Raw genomic sequence first — 22,265 nt, 5'->3', positions numbered from 1 at the left:
TTTATTACCTTGCTAAGAGGCTAGTCCCTATGTTTCCATGCTGATCACAGATGAGGGGGCTTCCCCTCCTCCATAGGCAACAGGTTCTGTTGGCCACAAACTATACACTTCCTTGGTCTATAACATTTTACTTCCTGATTAGCAGGTAACAGGGCTACAGATTAATCAATTGCTTGATTCCATACTATTTTGCATGTTTGCAAATTATCCAAACCTATCACAGATGGAGAAATAATCCTTGTTCCTCTATCTGTTTTTCAAAGGTGTCATATACACATAAAACTGCTCAGTTCCTGTCTCTCAAGATGATCTCATTCAGCATTAATAAAGGTGATTTTAATGACTCTCTGTTGCCATCTTGTGTCTCAGTTAAAATGGACAAAATAAATTGTTCCCCTGAACCCAAAGTAGGATGAGGATGATGTGATGATGACGATGACGATGACGATGATTAAAACAGTCTGTTTTAGATGGAAAAACAGACAACTATCATAACGTTGAAAAATTCCAATACTCCCCCCGCCCAAAAAAGCTGGGCTATTTAGACCTATAATCTTGCATATATGGGCCATTCACAGCGCCATTTTGCGTACAGCTGGATGTGCGCATATTCGTGATGACCATTTTTTCCGCAAAATGTTGATCATGGCGCTCGAGGACAGGTCCTGGGTGAGTGCCGGTGGCTTGGCGGGTGCGGGGGGTGTTGTGTTGTGCAGGGGCAGGGGCTCAGTGGGCATGGCCAGGGGTGCAGGCAGGGGGGAGTCTGCCGGACTCCTGGACTCACTTGGGTGTCCATGCCATCCCTACCCCTGACCATCCTAGCCACGCTCCTGTAGCCATCCTCCTGTTTATCACTGTCCATCTTAAAATGTGGTAGCCATAACTGAACAAACTACTCCGGATCCTCTGAGGCAACTGACAGCAAAGCAGAAAAAAATGGTTATCAGCTGCCTAGAGGAGTTCACTCTCCCCATGAGCTGAGTTGCCAGGTTTGGGGGTGGGCGGGTACCAAACCTTGGGGTCATTAGGCCTAGCATGAAGGCCTAGCACAGGCTCTCTACTCAACTATCCACTCAACAGCTGAAACAAATAGTGTCATCTAGGGTGATTGCCTCTGTGCCTGGGATATCATTTGCTGTATGGCCAGCACTATTAGGTGTTAAAACAGGGGTGTCAAATCTCTTTCAGTCCAAGGGCCAAATTAAATGTCAGAGAAGCTCTGGGAGGCCGCATTCCACTGGTGGGCAGGGCCATAGATAAATGGGGTGGGGCCAAAGATAAAGAGGTGGGGGAAAATGCCAGTATATTCTGGTTTAAAGCTTTATTGCCAGGAATTAAGTCTGAGGAGAGGTATTTCACCCTTTTAGTATGTGGGGAGAACAGTGGAAAAGCCAGTAAAGCACCAAACAATAGATGGTCAGGGGAAAGGGGGTGTGGCCAGGAGAAGGCAGCATGAGGAAGGAGGGCTGGATTGGGACCCAGGCATGCCAGATTTGGTCCATAGGCCTGAGGCTTGACACCCCTGCATTAAACAAAAATAAAATGCTCTGATAAGTAACTACTTCACTGCAGATCCCAGGGGAGGAATGGGGAGGGCCCAGGTCTCAACCCATCCCCCTGTGGCTATTGCAGCTGGTGGGGGGAAAAGCTTTCTACAGTATATGGCTAGAATCAGACATAAGTCCTACTTAGAGTAGACCCATTGACATGCATGGGACTGAAGTTAGCTATGACTATTACTTATTTGGGAATCATTATTCCTAGAGATATATCTCAAATGATTAGTTTAAATTTAAACAAGTTGATTAATGATATTTGATGAGATATATATAGATGGGCATCTTTAAAATTGAGTTTATGGGGTAAGGTTAATACACTTAAGATGAATACCATACCCCTAATTATTTATGTTATATGAGGGATCCCTATACTCATGCCTGCCTGGCAAGTATTTCCAAAAACTCAATGCTTTGTTTCATAAATTCTTTTGGGGTTCCTCTCCACCAAGAATATCTTTAAAAAGGATGCAACTACTAATTAATGAAGGCAGGTTCAGTTTTCCAGATCTAGCTATGTACCATCGAGCCTATTTGCTGATCTCTACTAAATTTTAAAATTAAAGGAATTTTAAAATTAAAGGGATTAGACCTGATAGACAGAGTGCCTGAGGAACTATGGACGGAGGTCCGTAACATTGTTCAGGAGGCAGCAACGAAATCCGTCCCAAAGAAAAAGAAATGCAAGAAAGCCAAGTGGCTGTCTGATGAGGCTTTACAAGTAGCTGAGGAAAGAAGGGAAGCGAAAAGCAAGGGAGAAAGGGGAAGATATACCCAACTGAATGCAGAGTTCCAGAGAATAGCAAGGAGAGACAAGAAGGCCTTCTTAAATGAACAATGCAAAGAAATCGAGGAAAACAACAGAATGGGAAAGACTAGAGATCTCTTCAAGAAAATCGGAGATCTCAAGGGAACGTTTTGTGCAAAGACGGGCATGATAAAGGACAAAGAAGGCAGGGACCTAACAGAAGCAGATGAGATTAAGAAGAGGTGGCAAGAATACACAGAAGAACTATACGGGAAAGATCTTAATGTCCTTGATAGCCATGATAGTGTGGTCACTGGACTTGAGCCAGACATCCTAGAGAATGAAGTGAAGTGGGCCTTAGGAAGCATTAGTAACAACAAAGCTAGCGGAGATGACAGTATTCCAGCTGAGCTATTTAAAATCCTAAAAGATGATGCTGTTAAAGTGCTGCATTCAATATGCCAACAAATCTGGAACACTCAACAGTGGCCACAAGACTGGAAAAGGTCAGTTTACATTCCAATTCCAAAGAAGGGCAACGCCAAAGAGTGTTCAAACTACCGCACAATTGCGCTCATTTCACATGCCAGCAAGGTGATGCTCAAAATCCTACAAGCTAGGCTTCAGCAGTATGCGAACCGAGAACTACCGGAAGTACAAGCTGGGTTTTGAAGAGGCAGAGGAACTAGAGATCAAATCGCCAACATTCGCTGGATCATGGAGAAAGCAAGAGAATTCCAGAAAAACGTCTATTTCTGCTTCATTGACTATGCTAAAGCCTTTGATTGTGTGGATCACAACGAACTGTGGCAAATTCTGAAAGTGATGGGAGTACCAGACCACCTTACCTGTCTCCTGAGAAACCTGTACGAGGGTCAAGAAGCAACAGTAAGAACCAGACACGGAACAACCGATTGGTTCAAAATTGGGAAAGGAGTACGACAAGGCTGCATATTGTCACCCTGCTTATTTAACTTATATGCAGAGTACATCATGAGAAATGCCGGGTTGGATGAATCAGAGGTCGGAATTAAGATTGCCGGGAGAATTATCAACAACCTCCGATATGCAGACGATACCACCCTAATGGCAGAAAGCGAAGAGGATCTCAAGAGCCTCTTGTTGAGGGTGAAAGTGGAGAGTGCAAAAGCTGGTTTGAAACTCAACATTAAAAAAACTAAGATCATGTCATCTGGCCCTATCACTTCCTGGCATATAGAAGGGGAAGAAATGGAAGCAGTGACAGATTTTACTTTCTTGGGCTCCAAGATCACCGCAGACGGTGACTGTAGCCATGAAATTAAAAGACGCTTGCTCCTTGGGAGGAAAGCTATGGCCAACCTAGACAGCATAGTAAGAAGCAGAGACATCACCTTGCCGACAAAGGTCCGTCTAATCAAAGCTATGGTTTTCCCAGTAGTAATGTATGGCTGTGAGAGCTGGACTATAAGGAAGGCTGAGCGCCGAAGAATTGATGCTTTCGAACTGTGGTGCTGGAGAAGACTCTGACGAGTCCCCTGGACTGCAAGGAGGTCAAATCAGTCCATCCTAAAGGAAATCAACCCTGACTGCTCATTGGAAGGACAGATACTGAAGCTGAAGCTCAAATATTTTGGCCACCTAATGCGAAGAGAAAACTCCCTGGAAAAGACCCTGATGCTGGGAAAGACTGAAGGCAAAAGGAGAAGGGGACGGCAGAGGATGAGATGGCTAGATAGCATCACGGATGCAATGAATATGAACTTGAGCACGCTCCGGGAGAGAGCGCAGGACAGGAAGGCCTGGCGTGCTATGGTCCATGGGGTCACGAAGAGTCGGACACGACTGAACGACTGAACAACAACTAAATTTTGGTCTTTCCCACTCAAATTAGATATTCCCCCTTATTCATTAAACAGATTAGATATTCCTCCTTATTCATTAGATAAATTAGATATTCCTCCTTATTCATTAGGTAATGAATAAGATTCATTATTGGAATCTTCTTGTCTGGAGCCTCTCTTTAAATCGATGGCATTGGGTTCTCAGCATATTAAGGTAGACAGAGCTCCTCCCACAATTTTGGCAGTTAGGGAAGTCTGGAGTATAATGTCACGTCAATTACAGTTTGATCCATTTTCCCATGCCAAATTGACTTTATGGGGAAACCAGATTTAAGAATTGGTAAGAAAATGAGAAAATGCTTTTATGGAGGACCTGGACAGATAAGATGATCTTTACTTTAGATCAATTAGTGGGGATTGATGATGAGTTTTTGGTATTTTCAATTTTGCGAGATAAATTTGATCTGCCAGCTTCAGTGGAATGGCAGCATTTATAATTGAAACATTTGTTGGTATCTAGATTTGGTCCTGCTGCTTTTACTTCCTTGGAGTCTCCTTCGCTATTGGAAATACTTATTGAAGCTGATCAGATGTATCGACCTACAATTCATGTTTATAAAAATTTATTATCAATGAATAACTATGACAGAAGTAGTTTATGATAGGAATGGAACAGGGAATTGGAACGTCTTATTTTGCTTAATCAATGGACTGACGTTTTGGGGTCTGTGTCGGACACTTCAGTAGATCTTCAGTGATGCCTTATTCAGCAAAAGGTCTTGTTTCAGGTCTATTGGAGGCCACAATGTCTTTTTAGTAAAGGCTTGTTAAATTCGGCTAATTGTTGGAGGTGTAACGCAGCCAATGCTTCTTTTATTCATATATTTTGGAAATGCCCAATGGCTGCCTCCTTTTGGGAGGAAGTCATTGTACGGATAAATTTCGTATTGGGAAGCTCTTTAATATTTACTGATGTAAATGTTCTCTTAAATTACTTACCTGCTTCTTGGAACGTAACACATGGTCAGCGTAAATGGATTTTTTGCACCCTTTTGGTTGCTAAAAGACTGATACTACGATATTGGAAAGATAAAAGCTCACCGCCTATAATGCAATGAACTGAAGACTTAACAACACCAGCAACATTTGAAAGAGTGGTATATAGGCGTAACGTGCAAATGGACTTATCCGTGGATATTTGGTCTGCTTTTACTGAAGTTTATGTGTAACCTCCCCCCTGCTTTTTCTTCCCTTTCCCCCCCGAATATTGTAAGAAATATATTAGAAATGGAGGATTTTTGAATATGTTGTTGCATTTTTATTTTTTATTTCACTCTTCTTTTTAAGGTTTTGTAATGTTTTCAGTTTGTTTTGCAAAAAATTCACAATAAAAAAGTTAATTCAAAAAAAGTTAGTAGTGACTAACTTAAGTTCCATTCATTTCAATGGGTCTGCTCTAAGTAGGATTGATGTTGGATTTTCCCAGTAATGGCAGTGGGAGGGGCCTGCAGCACAAGGCCCCAGAAACATTTTTAAGGTGGTGAGTAGACTGAGGGCAGTCCAATATTAAATTAAAAAATAAATTCAAAAGGGATGCCAACTGTACTGAAAAGACACAGTTCATGCTTATTAAAAGCATGAAAGAATTAGAATCTCCCTGTGCAGGGCTTGGCCTCTTCACTCTCAACCTCAACTCTGTCTCCCCATCTCTCACTTTAGAGCTCAGCTCCTTCCTGCACAGCAAAGGTCTGATCCCAAGGCACAGCTATCAAGAGTGTGCAGTCAGTAGCTGGGTCCTAGAAAATGGGCTGCACCTCTCCTGCATCAATTAGACTTGACTGCAACAACAGTCTATTATCCCCAGGGAAGGGGATCAGCCCTCCGGTGAATCCAGGGATCCTGCTGAGGCAGTGATCCTGGGTGTGAGAACAGGGATGCAGGTAGGGATGTACAGATTTTGTTAAATCCGTTCTGTCTGTGCTTCGTGATTGTCAGGTGTCTTTCATTCCGTCATATGCTAATTGATGGAATTGGATTTTTCTGACCAGAATTTTGTTTTACTAGCGCTAATGCGCATTAGCGCCAATGCGCATTAGCATTAGTGTGCACTTGCACAAGTGCGCCAATCCATATTAGGTAATGCAAATTAATGTTAATGCACTTTAATGCAGATTAGTGCACTTGTACAAGTGCGTACTAGCCCTAATTTGTACTTGTGCTACTGCGCATTAGTGCTACTGTGCATTAGCGCAAATCCCCCCCACCCCCAGTGAAGAAGCTGGTCTGCTGCAGAATCTGCCTGTCCAATTCATAGAAATCTGAACTCATTTGAATCCATTGTGGATTTCTCAAACATTCCTAGATGCACAGGCAGCCTCAGACATTTTGCTGCCTGAGGTGAAGGACAGAATGGCTCCCTCCCTTGCACATAAAGAAGCCAACCTGGCCATTGAATCAACGCTGCCAGTGCATCTTCCACCACAGCTCAGGAGCTTATGGGTACAGGCCTGGTTGCCTGGCACAGAGCTCTCTCCTCCAGCACCTTGCTGCTGCCTCCCAGCATCTGCTACCTGAGGCAAGTGCCTCACTCTGTCTAATGGTAGGGCCGCCCTTGCAGGGATGTCACAAGTGTCCCTTTTCTCCATCTGTGAACTGTTATGTGCTATGCCACCAAATCACACAATAGCCAGAAATTCACTAGGCTACCTGAACTAAGCCACTCAACCAAACACCCCCACATCCCAGTCTGCAACATAAGGATAATATTATTCCATCTTATATGGATGTTTTAAGGGTTACTGAGATGCACGTGGAGTTCTTTGATTACTCAGAAAGTGTTCTATGAATGCCAGGCATGATTAACCACATGTAATATGCTGAGTAACATGTACTCAAACTGATCCAAGTTTTCCACTCCTAGATGTCTAAGCATTAGACAGTCACATGTTGTGTTACAGGGAGTCACCCAACTAGAGTTAATTTGGAACTTTCGATGATTTGTAATGACAGGTCCATACTGAATCCCACTATTATCCACAGCATGACCACCTGAGCCCCAGGGACACAGGACACATGAAACCAATGCCCATGAGAGAAGCAATTAAACTAATAATAACCGCCTTTTGCCTTCTTTACAGGCTTGGATCTGGATGAAGCATCAACATAATAATAGTCCAGTGCCAAAGATCAAGGGTGTCAGCAGACACGCCAAGTAAGAACACTTCATCACTGTCTCATAAATGCCCACTAAAACACAGCACAGCAGGTAAGCTATAAAATAGACTGAAGGCTATGAAATCCTCGGTTAACACCTTCCCAGAGGATCAACAGCAGAGAGCATTTACAGTGGTGGAATTTGAAGTCAAAACATACTGAGAGAATTCATTGCCCTGTGGGGAACTCACTGGCTTTCCCCTCTTTTCCTGTTAGGGGTGTGTGAGAAATTTGCTCTGTTGAGGGGGTTGTTGGTTGTTGTTTTTTTTTACTGGATTTACCCAATTTGCATCCCCCAGACCCAAACATGGACCTGAACGCAATTTGCATTCCATACATTTCTGAGCTTGCTATGCATTCTGCAAAAAGAAAAAAAGAAAAAAAAGAGTTTGATGATATGCGTGCATATGACCAAAGTGCATATATTTCCATATTACGCACAAACACACTTTAGTCAATGGGTGCATGAGTCCAAAAATGCATAACTTTAAAAAAGTGGACAACACATCCACATAAATGTCTATGTTACGGAGGATGCATATACATTTCTGTATATTAAAAAAAAAAGAATCAAGCTCATGTGGAAACAGGACAGAATGAGCTACACCACCCAAAACTTGGGATGTACAGATTTTGCAAAATCCATTCCATCTGCTTTTTGTGGATTGTCAGGTGCCTTTTGTTCCATTGTCTGCTCATTGGCAGAATTGGATTTTTTCCAATTTCTCTAATTTGCACTTGCAAAAATGAGCAATCCCCCCCAAATGTGCAAATTCCCCCCAAATGCGCATTTTCATACTTTAGCCTGTGGAGGAAAAATTTCTATTTTTGGCTGGTGTTTTTATTTTATTTTATGAATTTTCTATGACCAAATTTGCATAACATTCCAGAAGTTAAAAAACCAGTCTGCAAATCGACAGAATCTATGCAATTTGGGAAAAGCTGCAGAATTTGTGGGTTGAATTTATAGAACTCAGAACTCATTCCATTGTAGATTTCTCCAACATTCCTACCCCAAACCAATAATCTTGGAGAGACCAAGATTAATAGACCTCTCCCTCCCAAATCCTTGTTCTATTTTGCAGTTGATGGACCCATGTTTACCGTAGTGTCCACACTGAAATCGATGCAGGGTTTGTCATCGAGGAGCATTGGTGGACCCAAGCCTCCACAAATTTCAGTAAGGATCATAGCCACTTTGGGTTTCAGAATAGCCTCTTTCAGCCCAGTAGAGGGTGGTCGCTCTGATTTTGGGGGGCTGTGAACCCATTCTGGGTTTCAGTCAGAACCAGCCAGTATTCTAAAGCAGATATCCAAGGTGCTTAACACTATTCCCAAAATAGGTTCAGCAACTTGGACAGCTCCTTTAGAGTTCTGGCTGGTTCTAACTGAAACACAGAGTGGATGCACCAAAATTGGGACTACCAGCCTCCACTGTTTCAGCCTTACACCAGGTCAGACAATTATTCAACTAGTCCAGTACTGTCTACTCTGAGTGGCAGCAGCTATCCAGGGTCTCAGGCAAGAGATCTTTCCCCATCACCTGATATATGATCCTTCCAGCTGGAGACAGCAGGGATTGAACCTGGAACCTCCTGTATTCAGCACACGCTCTCTACCACTGAGCTCAAATCCCTCTTATACATGTGCAAAACCAGCTTAAAAGAAAGAATTCCTCCCTCCCCAGGGCTATGGTCTGCCTCTCCATTTAGTATAATTTTTTCCATTTAAAGCTGCATACAGAGATACCTCCTAAGAGGCCCTGCAGTACGTTTCCCCTGCTGCACCCCGCCCCCACAAGCAATCCCAACTCCCCACTGCCTTGGCAATGCATTTCACGGACATACTAGCCAGCAAACTGCATGCTAGTTCAGCCAATGCCTTGGATGGGCTGCCCATCATTTTTAATTGTTTTAATGTGCAGCTTGGAGGCAGGATGAAGAATTAGCTAGATACAGTCTGCAGGACCATGGAGAGCTCCAAGGCAGACCATTTGTTCCAACAATTGCCAGTCCAACTAAGGTCTTATATGCTGGGGCGGATGTTTGAACCAAGACCCACCTCCCCTCGGGGAGGCATGGTTTTCCTCAAAGGGGCCATGCTCTAGCTTAGAACCTAGCATTCTTCTGGCACTCAGGTGGGTCTTCTGGAGCCAGGGCCAGAGTCAGGGGGTCTGCCTTGTTGGGCACCTGCCAAAGCCCACAACCCCAGCATTGCTGACCACCAGAGCCCTCCTCCTCCTCCAATTCCATGCATTTGTTCCTATTCACCTGCCCTCCCAAGCATGCAAGCGATGACAAGAGCAAGGAGGACCAGCAGTGGCCTCCACTCGCCTTGTCCTCTCCTTCTGGGTGGGAGCATGGATTGGGTCTAGACAGGCACAGCAAGCGAATGGGCATTGGTGACAGTGGCAAAGGGGGGCACTCAACTCAGGGAGGTGGGTCTGTTCAGGGCATCTTGACCAAAGCCCCCCGCCCCATCAGGCACAGACGCTGTGTGGTGCCTCAGGGAGAGTGGACTGTATAAATGTGGGGTCTTACACAGTCGGAGGGGTGGTTCCTTAGAGGGCTCTGGCTGCGGCTTCATAATGCTAGTTCCCACTCAGCTGGGCTGAGATGCACCAGGCCTCTCTGGAGTCTCCCTTTTGCTTGTTCCAGGCCCAGGATTTGAGTCTGCATGGAGAGTTGGCTGGCTATGCTATTCCCCCTTCAGAGCTGGTTTCTGACTTGTTGGACAGGGTCATGGCATCCTGGGGAGGGATGTATGGACTACATAAACCCACTTCATCTGTCTTTCATGGATTGTCAGGCACCTTCTGTTCCATCGTCCACTCACAGGTGGATGCGAATTGTTTTTTTTTGTCATGCGGAAAAATACACAAATACTTACGTCAGAAGTTTCGCAGCAATTTATGTAATTTACCTTAGTATGTTACATTTATTGTATTGTCCCCCATTCCATTCAACTTTTCTTCAGCAGAAATGTGCATACTTCCCTACGAATAAATATGTGTAAATTTCTGAAAAGTAAAAAAAAAAAACCCAAAGTCCATGGACTCTGTGCGGCCTGAGGGGGTCGCTCCGCAGCGGATTCCACAGGTCAGATGCTTAGAAGTCCAAGCTCATTTTAGTTCATCTTGAATTTCTTCAGCATCCCTAGTCCAGGCTGGAGTCCCCAAGACAGCCCATTCCTGGAATGGCCCTTTCTGTTCCTATTGAATACAGAAGGCATATGTTTCACCCTTACAAGCCATTGCCAGCCTTTGCCATCTGCTCCTATTTGGAAAGAGGGCTGTAAAATCTATTGCCTGCTAGCATGCCTCATCGTTATAACACTGCACAGTAGGTTTGTAAACAGCGGGCAAAGAGATGAGCCAATGGGCTGGGGTAATGGGAAATTGAATCAGAAAGTCTTTGTTCTAAAGCTGTGACGGTCCTCTTTGCCTTGAAAGAATCTAGCAAATCAGCAGGATGATAAGCTCAAGAATCCAAGTCAGCACCCCCCAACTGAGGGCCTTCCAGATGTGTTGAACTATAATTCCCAGCATTGGCTGGGGAAGCTGAGAGTTGTAGTCCAACACATCTGGAGGGTGCCAGGTTGGGAGAGGCTGATCTAGGTGCAAACATTCCTCCTTGTGTAGAGCAAAGTAGCCCATATTCTCCATGACCATTAATATGGTCGAGGAATCTGAGACTGGATTTGAACGAGAAAAAAGCCTTTGTATTACATCTAGGCATGTACGGATTGTGTAAAACCTGTCCCAACTGTGTTTTGTGGACTGTCAGGTGCCTTTCGTTCTGTGGTCCATCCACTGACAGAATTGGATTGTTTTTGTTTCCAAATTTGCGCAAATACACAGTTGTGCAAATATGCATGTGTGAAATTGCGCAATTTCCCCCAAATGCATATTTCTATGCTTTAGCCTATGGGAGAAATGCACATTTTTGGCCCGTGTTGATTATTTTGCATGTTTTTCTATGATGAAATTTGTGCAAATTGAGGAAAGTTAGAAAACTGGTCAGCAAGCCCTCAGAATCTGCCCGAAGGGGGAGAGCAGTTCCACTGCTGAATCCATGGGTCAGATTCAAGAAAATCTGAACTCATTTGGATCCACTGAAGATTTCTCCAACATCCTTAATTACATCCCCCATGGGCATCATGGCCCAGGATGGTGAGAGGCCTGGAAACTAAGTTAGCTCACCCCTGTCTCCCTGTCTCTCTCTCTCTCTCTCTCTCTCACACACACACACACACACACTCACACACCCCTCTGCTGTTGCTCTCACAACCACTGCCAATTTAAGGGAAGGAGGGAATGTGGGAATGTTTTGGTTCATAGTTTTGGAACTTGTAAAGCTCACCTCTCCTTTCGAGGCAGGCTTTATATGCCACCAAATTCTCTTTTGAGCTTAAACTCTGAGAACTTCACCAGCTTCCAGTGGAAGCTGGTGGCTCTGATGCCATTGGGGGTGGGGGGTGAATCCACTCTGGGTTTCAGTCAGAACCAGTCAGAACTCTAAAAGAGCTATCCAAGGTGCTTCGTATCTCTAATAAAATGGAAATATATTTTCCAGCAGCTTCTACTACACCTCCCTTAAGGAAGTTTCAGTTTTACTCTATGAGTAACCATATCATGAATAGTGTGAAAGTATATGCTTGTAGAAATGTGGAAGCCTGGCTGGGGGGGGGGGACACAGAAAAAGGTGGTGGTGGGAAGAGAAAAACAAAACAAAAACAGGCCTTTTTCCCACAAGGACAAAAAACATCCTTGTTGAGGCTGGGGAAAGACAGAAAAGTCTCTGTGAAAAACATGTGTTTTTACCCCCCCACACACCATTTTTTCTGTTTTCTCTCCAAGGCCTTCATATCTCTATATGCTCCTGTATCAGTAGTCACCTGTCTGGTACATCCAGCAGTTTGCAGGAGGTACCGAAATATAGGATTGCTTTTTGCACCTAGTTTTAAAAGCTCTCCAACCCCCCCCCCTTAGACAGCAAGCAAGGAAAACGTTTTTACTGATTCAGAGGCAGAATACAAAGCCAACAGTAGGAAGCTTGTGGTGGCTTCTCAGCTCCAGGGATTTCTAGATGAGATGGATTATCTAGATTCATTTCAATCTGGCTGCAGGCCTGGTTACGGGAAAGAGACTGCTTTGGTCGCCTTGGTGGATGATCTACACTGGGAACTGGATGGGGCAGGGCATCCCTGTTGGTTCTGCTGGACCTTTCTGCAGCTTTCAATACTATCAACCACAGTATCCTTCTGAGGCATCTGTCTGACATGGGACTGGGAGGCACTGTTATACGATGCCTCCAGTCCTTCTTGGAAAGGTGATCTCAGAAGGTGGTGCTGGGGGATTCCTGTTCAATGCCATAGCCATTGAACTGTGGTGTCCCTCAGGGTTCCATCTTATCCCCCATGCTATTCAACATATACTGTACATGAAACCACTGGGAAAGATTGCCCAGAGTTTTGGGGTTTGGTGCCACCAGTATGCTGATGACACCCAACTCGATCTTTCCTTTCCATCTAAATCCAAGGAAGGTGTTCTGGTTCTAAATCAGTGCCTGATGTCAGTAACGGACTGGATGAGAGCAAACAAATATAAGCGTAATCCTGATAAGACAGAGGTGGTCAGTTGAAAGGCAAATCAGGAAGCAGGGATTCAACATGTGCTGGATGGGGTTACACTCCCCCTGAAGACTCAGGCTCCCAGTTTGTGTGTACTCCTGGACTTGGCCCTGAACCTGGAAGTCCAGGTCTTGGCAGTGGCCAGGAGTGTGTTTGCACAGCTGAAGCTAGTGCACAAACTGCACCCATTCGTAGAGATGTCTGATCTGGCCATGGTCATGCATGCCTTAGTTACATCCTGTTTAGACTACCGTAATGTGGTCTACATGGGGCTGTCTTTGAAAACTGTTCAGAAAACTGTTCAGAAAGCTGGTCCAGCATGCTGTGGCCAGGCTGTTGACTGGGGCTGGTTACAGGGAGCATGTGACTCACTTGTTACAAGAGCTTCACTGGCTACTGGTCTGTTTCTGGGCAGAATTTAAAGTGCTGGTTATAACCTATAAAGCCCTATACAACTTGGGACCAGGCTACCTGAAAGACCACCTTCTGCCCAGGTCCTAAAGATGGGAGGCCCTTCTTTTGAGATTGCCACCTTCAGAGGCATGTTTGGTGGCAACCTGCAAGAAGGCCTTTTCGGTGGCTGCTCCCAGGCTGTGGAACTCCATCCCTAGGGAGGCTAGGTTTGCTCCCTCTCTGCTGTCCTTCTGCTGGCAGGCAAGAAGGCCTTTGGCCTGTAAGTGCGTCTGTTGGGTTGGGTGCTGTTTTTTATGTTTTATTCTATAATTGTTATGTTTTTATTGTATTTTACTCTATTGTTTTATTGTTTCAATCAATTTTAATGGTTTCTGTAAGTTGCTTTGAGTGCCATTTTTGGTAGAAAGGTGGGGTACAAAATAAAATTTTAAAATACCCTCAGATCCATTTAGGGTCAAGTCAAGACCCCTCTAGAGTCTAGACTGACTTAAAATGGATTGATTTCAGGCTCCCTTCCCAAGTCCTGCCCACTGCCATCCCCTTCCTTTCCTCAAACGTACCTAAACTTGGTGGTAGCAGGGAAGGATCACAGTAGGCTCCATCTCAGGGCCTTAGTCCTTATATGTGAACATGAACAGCAGAGGGGCAGAACTGTTCCAGGGTAGGGGACTGAATTGGGGTGCCCCACAGGCTGGATTAAGTCTGTAGGCTGTAGGATCTGGCACCCATGATGTATGGTATCTCCCCTCTATCCTGTATGCAGGGGAAAGGAAAGACTAAAATGAACCTGTCTTACTTACCTAGTGGATGAAAAGTAAAAAAGACAGATCTGAAGCTATTAAAAACTATTCAAGTCAGGCAGGGCTGTGCTCCCAAATGAATAATGATACAAAACTACAGAAGCCTTACAGTGGGTAAAGATGAGGAAGCTGCAGATCAGAATTTGCTGATATGAGGATTTCATGTCAGCAGGAAAGAAACACCAGGTGTGCACCAGGAAAAACCATGGACATCTGAATTAAGGGACAATTCCAAAAATGAAGAAAGGTCTAATTTACATGAGTACTGAAAAATCTGTATCTTTATTAAGGCCCATAGGGGCCAGACTCTTTAAGAATCCAAAAGATCTTCCTTCAGTTTAATAATATTTCCTTATTGTGTACCTTTGCCAAGACCTATAAAAGAATACATTATATTTATGCTGTTTTCCAGAAAGTGTTTAACTAGAGGGGCACCTATTCTCTGATGCCTCAAGTTGCCCTGGTATTTACCTATTCTCACTTCTGGAGGCCTCAATGACCTCATCACAACCCTTCCATCAGGCTCCTATCATCACCATCACCATCATCAATATTAGCTAGCACTGCAGCCAACATGTTCAGTTGTATCGATATGCCCCAGCAACATTTCCTTTGGGGGAGAACTTTTTGGGTGAGTATTGGGCTTTTCTTGAACCTCAGGGTATTAATTGTCTGACATGGGCATGCTTAGAGTTGGGAAAGATTCCCACTTACTCCCACTCAGATTGGCCAGTGATTTGGAGGTTCTGGAGTTCCTTCTCCTGTACTGTGTGTCTTTCAAGCCCTGATCCATCTTGGAACTTTACATGTCTACTTGACGTAACTTGCTATATTCTGGATTGTTGTGGGATGGTCTCCAGAGGGTGGATAGCTTTCCCTTGCCTCAGAGGGCTTTGGGTCATATCCAGTACTATGATTCTTAAAACAATGACCTAAAGCAAACTTGGTTTAAGTTCTCCATGGAGAGTATAGCAATTATAGCTCAGGTTCAGGACATTTATTTGCAACAGGGATCTCACTTCTTGGCTGAACATTTGGGGGAGCCTCACAGTGCCAATTTGGACTTGACTACTTGTTTTTTTGGTTCTTGCTGGTGTCCAGTGATTGGCAGGGAGCACTTTGCAGGGTCCTAGGGAGAGCAGAGAAAAGTTTGCCATAATGTCAGTTACACCATTTCCAGCCTCCCGCAAACTCTTTTGCTGCTCCATCCTGACTGACACTGTGAATTGCAAGTTCTGTGTCCCTCAGCCATTTTGCGATGGACAGTAATGATAGCTATTGAATTGTGTTGATGAAATGAAATGATGGTTAAGAGGGAAATGCTTTCATTGCATTCCAAGAGAAAGTGGCGGTGTGTGTTGCCAGGAGATTAGACCTAAAATCCTCCATGAATTGATTTATCAGCTGAGAGAGAGAGAGCGAGAGAGAGAGAGAGAGAATGTATGGGTCCCCAAACCTTCTTGGTCAGCGGGCATATCTGGAAAATTGAGTGTGCCATGGGCCCTCACACAAAATGGCAGCCATGGGGGCACCTTGCCCATTCATAAAATGGCTATCATTGTGGGTGTGGCTGGTCACAAAGCATTCATTTCTCAGAAGTACAGCTGGTGAAACTAAAAGAAATGTAACTTGTCCAAGGACCTAAGTAAAAGGCAGTGTTGGGATCTGAGCTCCAAAACACAAAACCATTCTTTTGAGCACAAATCAAGATGGTGCTGGAGGGCAGCACTTTGCTCTGCAGCCTGCCAATTCATTAAAAAAATCTTAAGAAATAAATTAAAAATCAGGAGGGGCAAGGAGCCTGGCAGCACCCGGGGTGTGTCTGTGAGCACATGTTGGAGACCCCAGGGTTAGAGAATTGAACTAGGACTAGGGAGGCCCAAGTTCTGATATCCATTCAGCTGTGAAGCTCAAGAAGTGACCTTGGGCGAGTCACTGTCTCTCAGCCTCACCTGTCTCACAGGGTTGCTCTGAGGACAAAATGGGGGAGGGGGAGGAACCATGTACACAATTTTATTGTTTTAACTGTTTTGTTGTTGTACATCACCCAGCCATTAATAAATTAAATAAATAAATAAACGGGAGAATAAAACTCAAGTAATTAAGGTGCTGTTAGTTAAATCAGCCTTCCCCAACCTGATGCCCTCCAGATATTTTGGATAGAACTCCCAGCATTCTTGTCCATTGGCCATGCTGGCTGGGGCTGTTGGGAGTTGAAGTCCAAAACATCTGGAGGACACCAGGCTGGGGAAGGATGAGTTAAAAGGTTGCTAATTGGAGCTGCCATGCATAATGGTAGAATACCTCTGAGTACTAAGGTTGGCTGTTGTGGGGAAATCAGGCCCTTTTGGGGCTCGCTGGATTTCCCCAGAGTCCCTGGCTCGGCTTGTATTTCTGAGCTGAGCTCTGGGCTTTTTCCCCAAATCTGGGAACTATCTCATTTTTTTTCTCTTAAATTGCCATTTACACAACTTGCGGTTGCAGTCTGGGTAATTTACACAAATTTCAGCTGTAATTTACACAAAGTTCAGCTGTAATTTGCTTAATTTAGCGAATTGCAGCCACGATGTGCTTACTTCTGCACAAATTATGCCTGCAATCTGCACAAATTAAGCAAATTACAGCTGAAATTTGTGCGAATTATGAAAATTGCAGCTGCAATTTGCATAAATGGTGATTTAAGGAAAAAAATCACCCAAAAATCCGTCAGTGGGCATGACTCGATACGGAACAAGTTGGGTCAGCTCATGGCTAAATGAGTTGGACTCTGGGGGCTGAACTACTGAAAGCTTGGTGAACTTGGCCCCCTCCCCAGGTGGAGTCCTCCAACATCCCTACTGAGTACCAGGCACTGGGAGAAATCTATGGCTGAACCTTTTGCCTTCAGACTCTGCTGATGAGAGGTGAGAAGCATCTGTCTGAGGATGCCTGAACTTGATTTTGGATTAGGTGGAACTTTGCTCTGATTCAGCAAGGCTCTTGTTATGATAAAAAAGAGAGGTTTTGATGGGCTTCACACAGCCTGATTTCATGCATGTCTGCTTAGAAGCAAGTCCCACTTTATTTAGAGGATTGCAGCCTCAAACAGCTAATGTGTTTCCTCTCTCCAGATTTCAAGGAAAGAACTCCTCCTGTCCCTCTCTTACACCTCATCAGTGTCATTTGACTAAGCATGCAGTCCTAGACACACTTATCTGGAGGTAAGTCCCAATGAACTCAACAGGGCTTACTTCTGAATATGCACACAGAGGACTGCACTGTAAGTGTTATCAGATTGGATCCAGACTAGCTTAGGTGAAGTTAGCTCCCACTAATATGAATGAGACTTCAGTTAAATCATGGCTAACTTCTTCCATTGATTTCAATGGGACCTAAGTTCAACTCACTTAGTTTGGATCCAGCTCATAATGTTTAAATGAGCATCTGTGGGAACATTCCTTCAGGCTAGCCATGCTGGGTGACAAAGAGTAAATAAAGTGGGCCAAAACAGAACAGCCATTTCCACCCCGCTGAGTCTTAAAATTTCCAAATTTGGCCAAAGGGTTAAGACTGTGGCAGCTTACCATTTACAATTAAGGAAGGCCTTCCCTTGTCTGAATCCCCCTTCAAATTTTGAGATGGTGTAGTCCAGATGGTGGACTTGGTCCAGGTTCCATCTACTGGAGACAAATACACTGAGGCTACAATCCTGCGCCCACTTATCAAGGAGTGAGTCCCACTGAACTCAGTGGGGCTTGCTTCTGAAAAGACAGGTATAGGACTGCATTGTGAGTGAACAGGACCTTTTCCAGTGTAGTGGCACCCCAGTTGTGAAATCCCCTTCTCAGGGAAATCGACCATAGCTCATTCCTTCCCATTTAGCAGTGGAAGATGATGGCAGTTCTATGAGGGTTTTACAAGTGAACTGGACTTATTTTGGGATTTTTATTATCCATTTTCTTGTCTATATTATATACAGTGGGTTGGATTCAGGATCTGCCTTCTGCAGGAGTAAGAGATTTTCCATGAGAGGAATGGCTCCACTCATGGAAGGTCTATCCATCCAATTTTGGGGGATCCTCCCTCTCCCCCCACAGGACAGGTTACCCCATTCAGCAGGGTCCCTTGATTCTCTGTGTAGCATTCCCAGGTGGCTGGATGGGCTACCATGGGAAGGAGGGGGTGGGGAAGTCCACTCCCATCCACACAGTGAATCCAGTGTCAGTCTGGATCCATCCCAGAGTATAATGCACTTTCATGTTCCCATTTGCAGCAGAACAGAAAAGAGAGGCAAATACATGAATTATCCTTTGCTTGCCCCAATTTAAGATTTATCATTTCAGGGTTTTGAACATTTTAAGTTTCTGTAGGATTAACATTGTAAAGATAACAATGAGCGGATTTCCATCTCTAAGTCCCACAAGACCCACATGATTGGTCTTATGCACCATGAGGAAATGACTATCTGTGACAAGGCAACCTAAGGCTACCATGCCACCACCTTTCCCAAGCCATTAGCTGGCATCTGTAAGTTAATACTACTTGATTACAGTCTTATAGAGAACCAATGTGGTGTAGTGGTTAGAGTGTTGGACTGGGAGCCAGGAGATCCGAGTTCTTGAAATTCCACTTGGCCATGGAAGCTCACTGGGTGACTTTGGGCCAGTCACAGACTCTCAGCCCAACCCACCTCACAGGGTTGTTGTTGTGAGGATAAAATGGAGTGGAGGAGGACCATGTCAGCCACCTTGGGTTCTGTCAAGAATGACGGCCTGTTTTCCACCATAAGATTAGGACAGGCTGTCATGTCTGATGTAACTACCTGAGAATTGTTTGGTATATAGAGGCTCCTCGGCCCTTTGCCCAAGGCCAGGTGCAGTCCCTGCTAATTGGGATGTGATAAAAGCTGGAGTTGATGGGGAGTTCCAGCCTCTTGGAGCCAAGGGTGGTCCACCCAGGGGCTGAGCCAGTGATTGGCTGAAGGAAAATCTGCCCTGGGTTGCCAGGGCTGGGCTTTAAAAGCAGGCTGAGGTTGAGGCATGGGCTCTCCCTTCATTCCGGTGGTCCTGGATCTGCAGATGGCTGGTTGCTATCTGGGGAGATCTATACTTAGGTACATAAGGTTAGGCCAGGTAGATTTATTATTTTGCTTGGGTGTGCATTCACAAAGCTCTCTGTATATAGGTAAGTGATTTGGCTTTTTTTGTACCATCTTGTGTAACTTGCTATTTCCATTCTTCCCTTTCCTTCTATCCCTTTTATTTTGATCTTAGTAAACCTTTATCCAACCTTTAGTTGGTGTAATCTTTCTGGATAACCTCAGTGTTAATTTCAGTGCCTCTTGGCTTAGGAGAGTGGCTACTGGGTATTTTGGGGGACTGAAAGGCTGGGTTTGCCCAGTCCTATTTTGGGGAAGGGGATCCCAGGATAGGGTCCTGAGTGGTCCTCCCTTGCAGGGAGGTTGGGGCTGGTCCTGGTGGGATATTTTCACAAGTTCCTTGGAGGAAAAAAGGTGGGATATATAGAAAGGGATATATATATATATATATATATATATATATATATGGCCGCGGTGGCTTAGTGGTTAAGACGCTGAACTGCAGACTGGAAGGTTGGCAGGACAGCAGTTCGAGACCTGAGTGTTGCGTGACGGAGTGAGCTCCCGTCTTCAGTCCCAGCTCTTGCCAACCTAGCAGTCTGAAAGCAAGAAATTGCAAGTAGATAAATAGGTACCGCCTCGGCGGGAAAGGTAACAGCGTTCCGTGCAACTCGGTGTTCAGTCATGCCGGCCACATGACCACGGAAGCGTCTTCGGACAGCGCTGGGTCTTCGGCTTAGAAACGGGGATGAGCACCGCACCCTAGAGTCGGACACGACTGGTTGGGGACACCTTTACACACACACACACATACATACATACACACACACACACACACACATATATATATATATATATATATATATATATATATATATATAAATTATAGAAAGCATTATGGTACCTGGGGTGTGGACAACACCTCATTAGCTAAATCCATCTTTCACTACCAATATAATAATGAAGCCAATGTACAAGACAATCAAAAGTGTCTTTTTGTTGGGTTGCTATTGTTATGAGAACACGAAACGATATATATTTTTTCCATGTAAGGGTGCTGTTTCGTTATTTCTGGTAGAGGAGTCCAACATCCTGGTATTAAGCATTTTAGAGTCTAGTAAAATAATTTGTGTACCTGTATAAAGAAATAATTGTGAGAAGGAGGGACAGATCCCAGAGGGGACAGATTCCCTGAGAAAGTGGAGGAAGCCCTCCCCAATTTTTCCTCACCCCCTGAACTCAACTCTTCACGAAATAGACAGGAGACCTACCAGAGTGTTCCAAATCCTCTTCGGGTGCAATCCTATGGTGGCTAGTCAGTGGCTAGACAGCCATAGGATTGGTAGGTTCCCGGAGACTTACCTCCAGTCCTTCCTGTGCTGCCTCATAGGCAGCATGGATTGGCCCCACACTCCACACTCATAAGAGCAGCACGAAGTGGGAGACATCGGGTGTTCCCGGGGGCGGGCTAGGGTGGGGAGGTTGAAAGTGTCAGCACGACACTTCCTATGTGTTGTCCGGCCACCCCTTCCTGCACTCCGAGGCCCCGCGGCTAGGTAGCCGAAATCAGCTGTCTAGCTGCAAAAGCAGGAGAGCAGGAGTGTGGAGGAGATCCACTCCTCACCACTCCTCCCACCCTGCACTGGATAGGCGGTCCCCCCTGGGGTCAGAGGCGACCATCGATCCGCATAGGATTGCTCCCTCCGGCTATTAGTTCTGGAGGCATAAACTGGAATTGCATGTTCCTTAACAGGCTGCAGTGTGGTTGTGAGCCATTCTTCAGTACAGCCTGTACACTACGTGCTGTCTCTGGATCTTCGACTCCGTACAATGGTCTCACCCAGTCCTTGCAAACTCTGTAATGGAAATGAAGTGAATAACTGTCTTTCTTTCTGTTCTTTCTTCGTCTGTGCCGCTCTCTCCCTGTCTCATAGAACTGAACTAGTGGATAATGAGATCGGCTAAGTTAGAGAGCAATCTAAGGGGAAGGTGCTATTGCACTCATGTCCTTCGCTACGTTTTAAAGTTTGCTAGCCGAAGTCTGTAGGATGACATTTCTAAGGTTTTTTGAAATCGCAAAGTAATTACCGGAAAATCTGATTAAGCTCTTTAATAGCTGCTAGTTAAAGAATCTTTGAAGGAAAAGGGGGAGAAAAAACACTCTCTCAAGACATCATTAAACTTGTCTGAATGTGATTTATGGACAGAATACAGCCTGCACCTTCTGCATATTTTTCCTGTTACTCCCATAAAGCAACAATGTTTCCATTCAAGAAAGCAGGTGCCTCAGAGAACAGAAACCACTCTCTGTCAAATGACAGCAAGGAAGAATGCAGCTGAACTGAGTATGTTCTAGCCTGGAGAAGAGAAGACTGAGAGGAGACATGATAGCGCTCTTCAAATACCTGGAGGGCTTCTGCAGAGAAGAGGGCAACGACTGGCTCTCTGCTGTCCCCAGACGGCAGGACTAGACCTGGAAGGCAGATTTGGGTTGAACATTAGACCTTTCTTGACAGTAAGAGCCGTTCAACAATGGAGCCAATTGCTTAGGACAAGAGTGGGCAACTTCGGAGGGTCCGGGGGGCAATTTCCCACCGTAGAGCCCATTGTAGCCTGCACCCCCCCCCATGCTGCTAAAATTGCAGCTGCTGCCAACCTGCCGCTGAAAAATCTGCATATTCACTTTAAAACGAGGCATTTTAATGCATATTCGCAGTCCTGGAAGCCCTAGGGGAGTGTGAATTTGCATTTAAACAAGGCGCATGCCTTGTTTTAAAGGGCAAATGTGGCTTTTTTGCTGCCATTGGCAGAAATTTGGTGGCAGTTACTTGAGGGAGGGGGGCTGCGAAAAAGGGCTGGGTGCTGCATGTGGTGGGGTTGGTGGGCTTTCCCTCACTGGAGGCTGTCAGGCAGAGGGTGGTCAGTCATCTGCTGTGAATCAATTTTCCAGCTCTGGATTTCTTGCATTGAACAAGGAGATGGAATGGATGTCCTGCATGTCCC

At 45.0% G+C, this 22,265-nt stretch overlaps 1 protein-coding gene across 1 annotated transcript in view; it reads right to left on the bottom strand.

Moving 5' to 3' along the window:
- MTNR1B (melatonin receptor 1B) overlaps positions 1 to 22,265 on the bottom strand; it is a 52,954-nt gene that overhangs the window by 9,473 nt on the left and 21,216 nt on the right. The window lies entirely within an intron of this gene.

This window comes from Heloderma suspectum, chromosome 3, assembly GCF_057233095.1.
Source record: "Heloderma suspectum isolate Gila_16-S chromosome 3, 16-S_ref, whole genome shotgun sequence".
Taxonomy (NCBI): domain Eukaryota; kingdom Metazoa; phylum Chordata; class Lepidosauria; order Squamata; family Helodermatidae; genus Heloderma; species Heloderma suspectum.
Note: the sequence above shows the minus strand (reverse complement) of the source record. Positions and strands in the feature narration are given on the sequence as shown.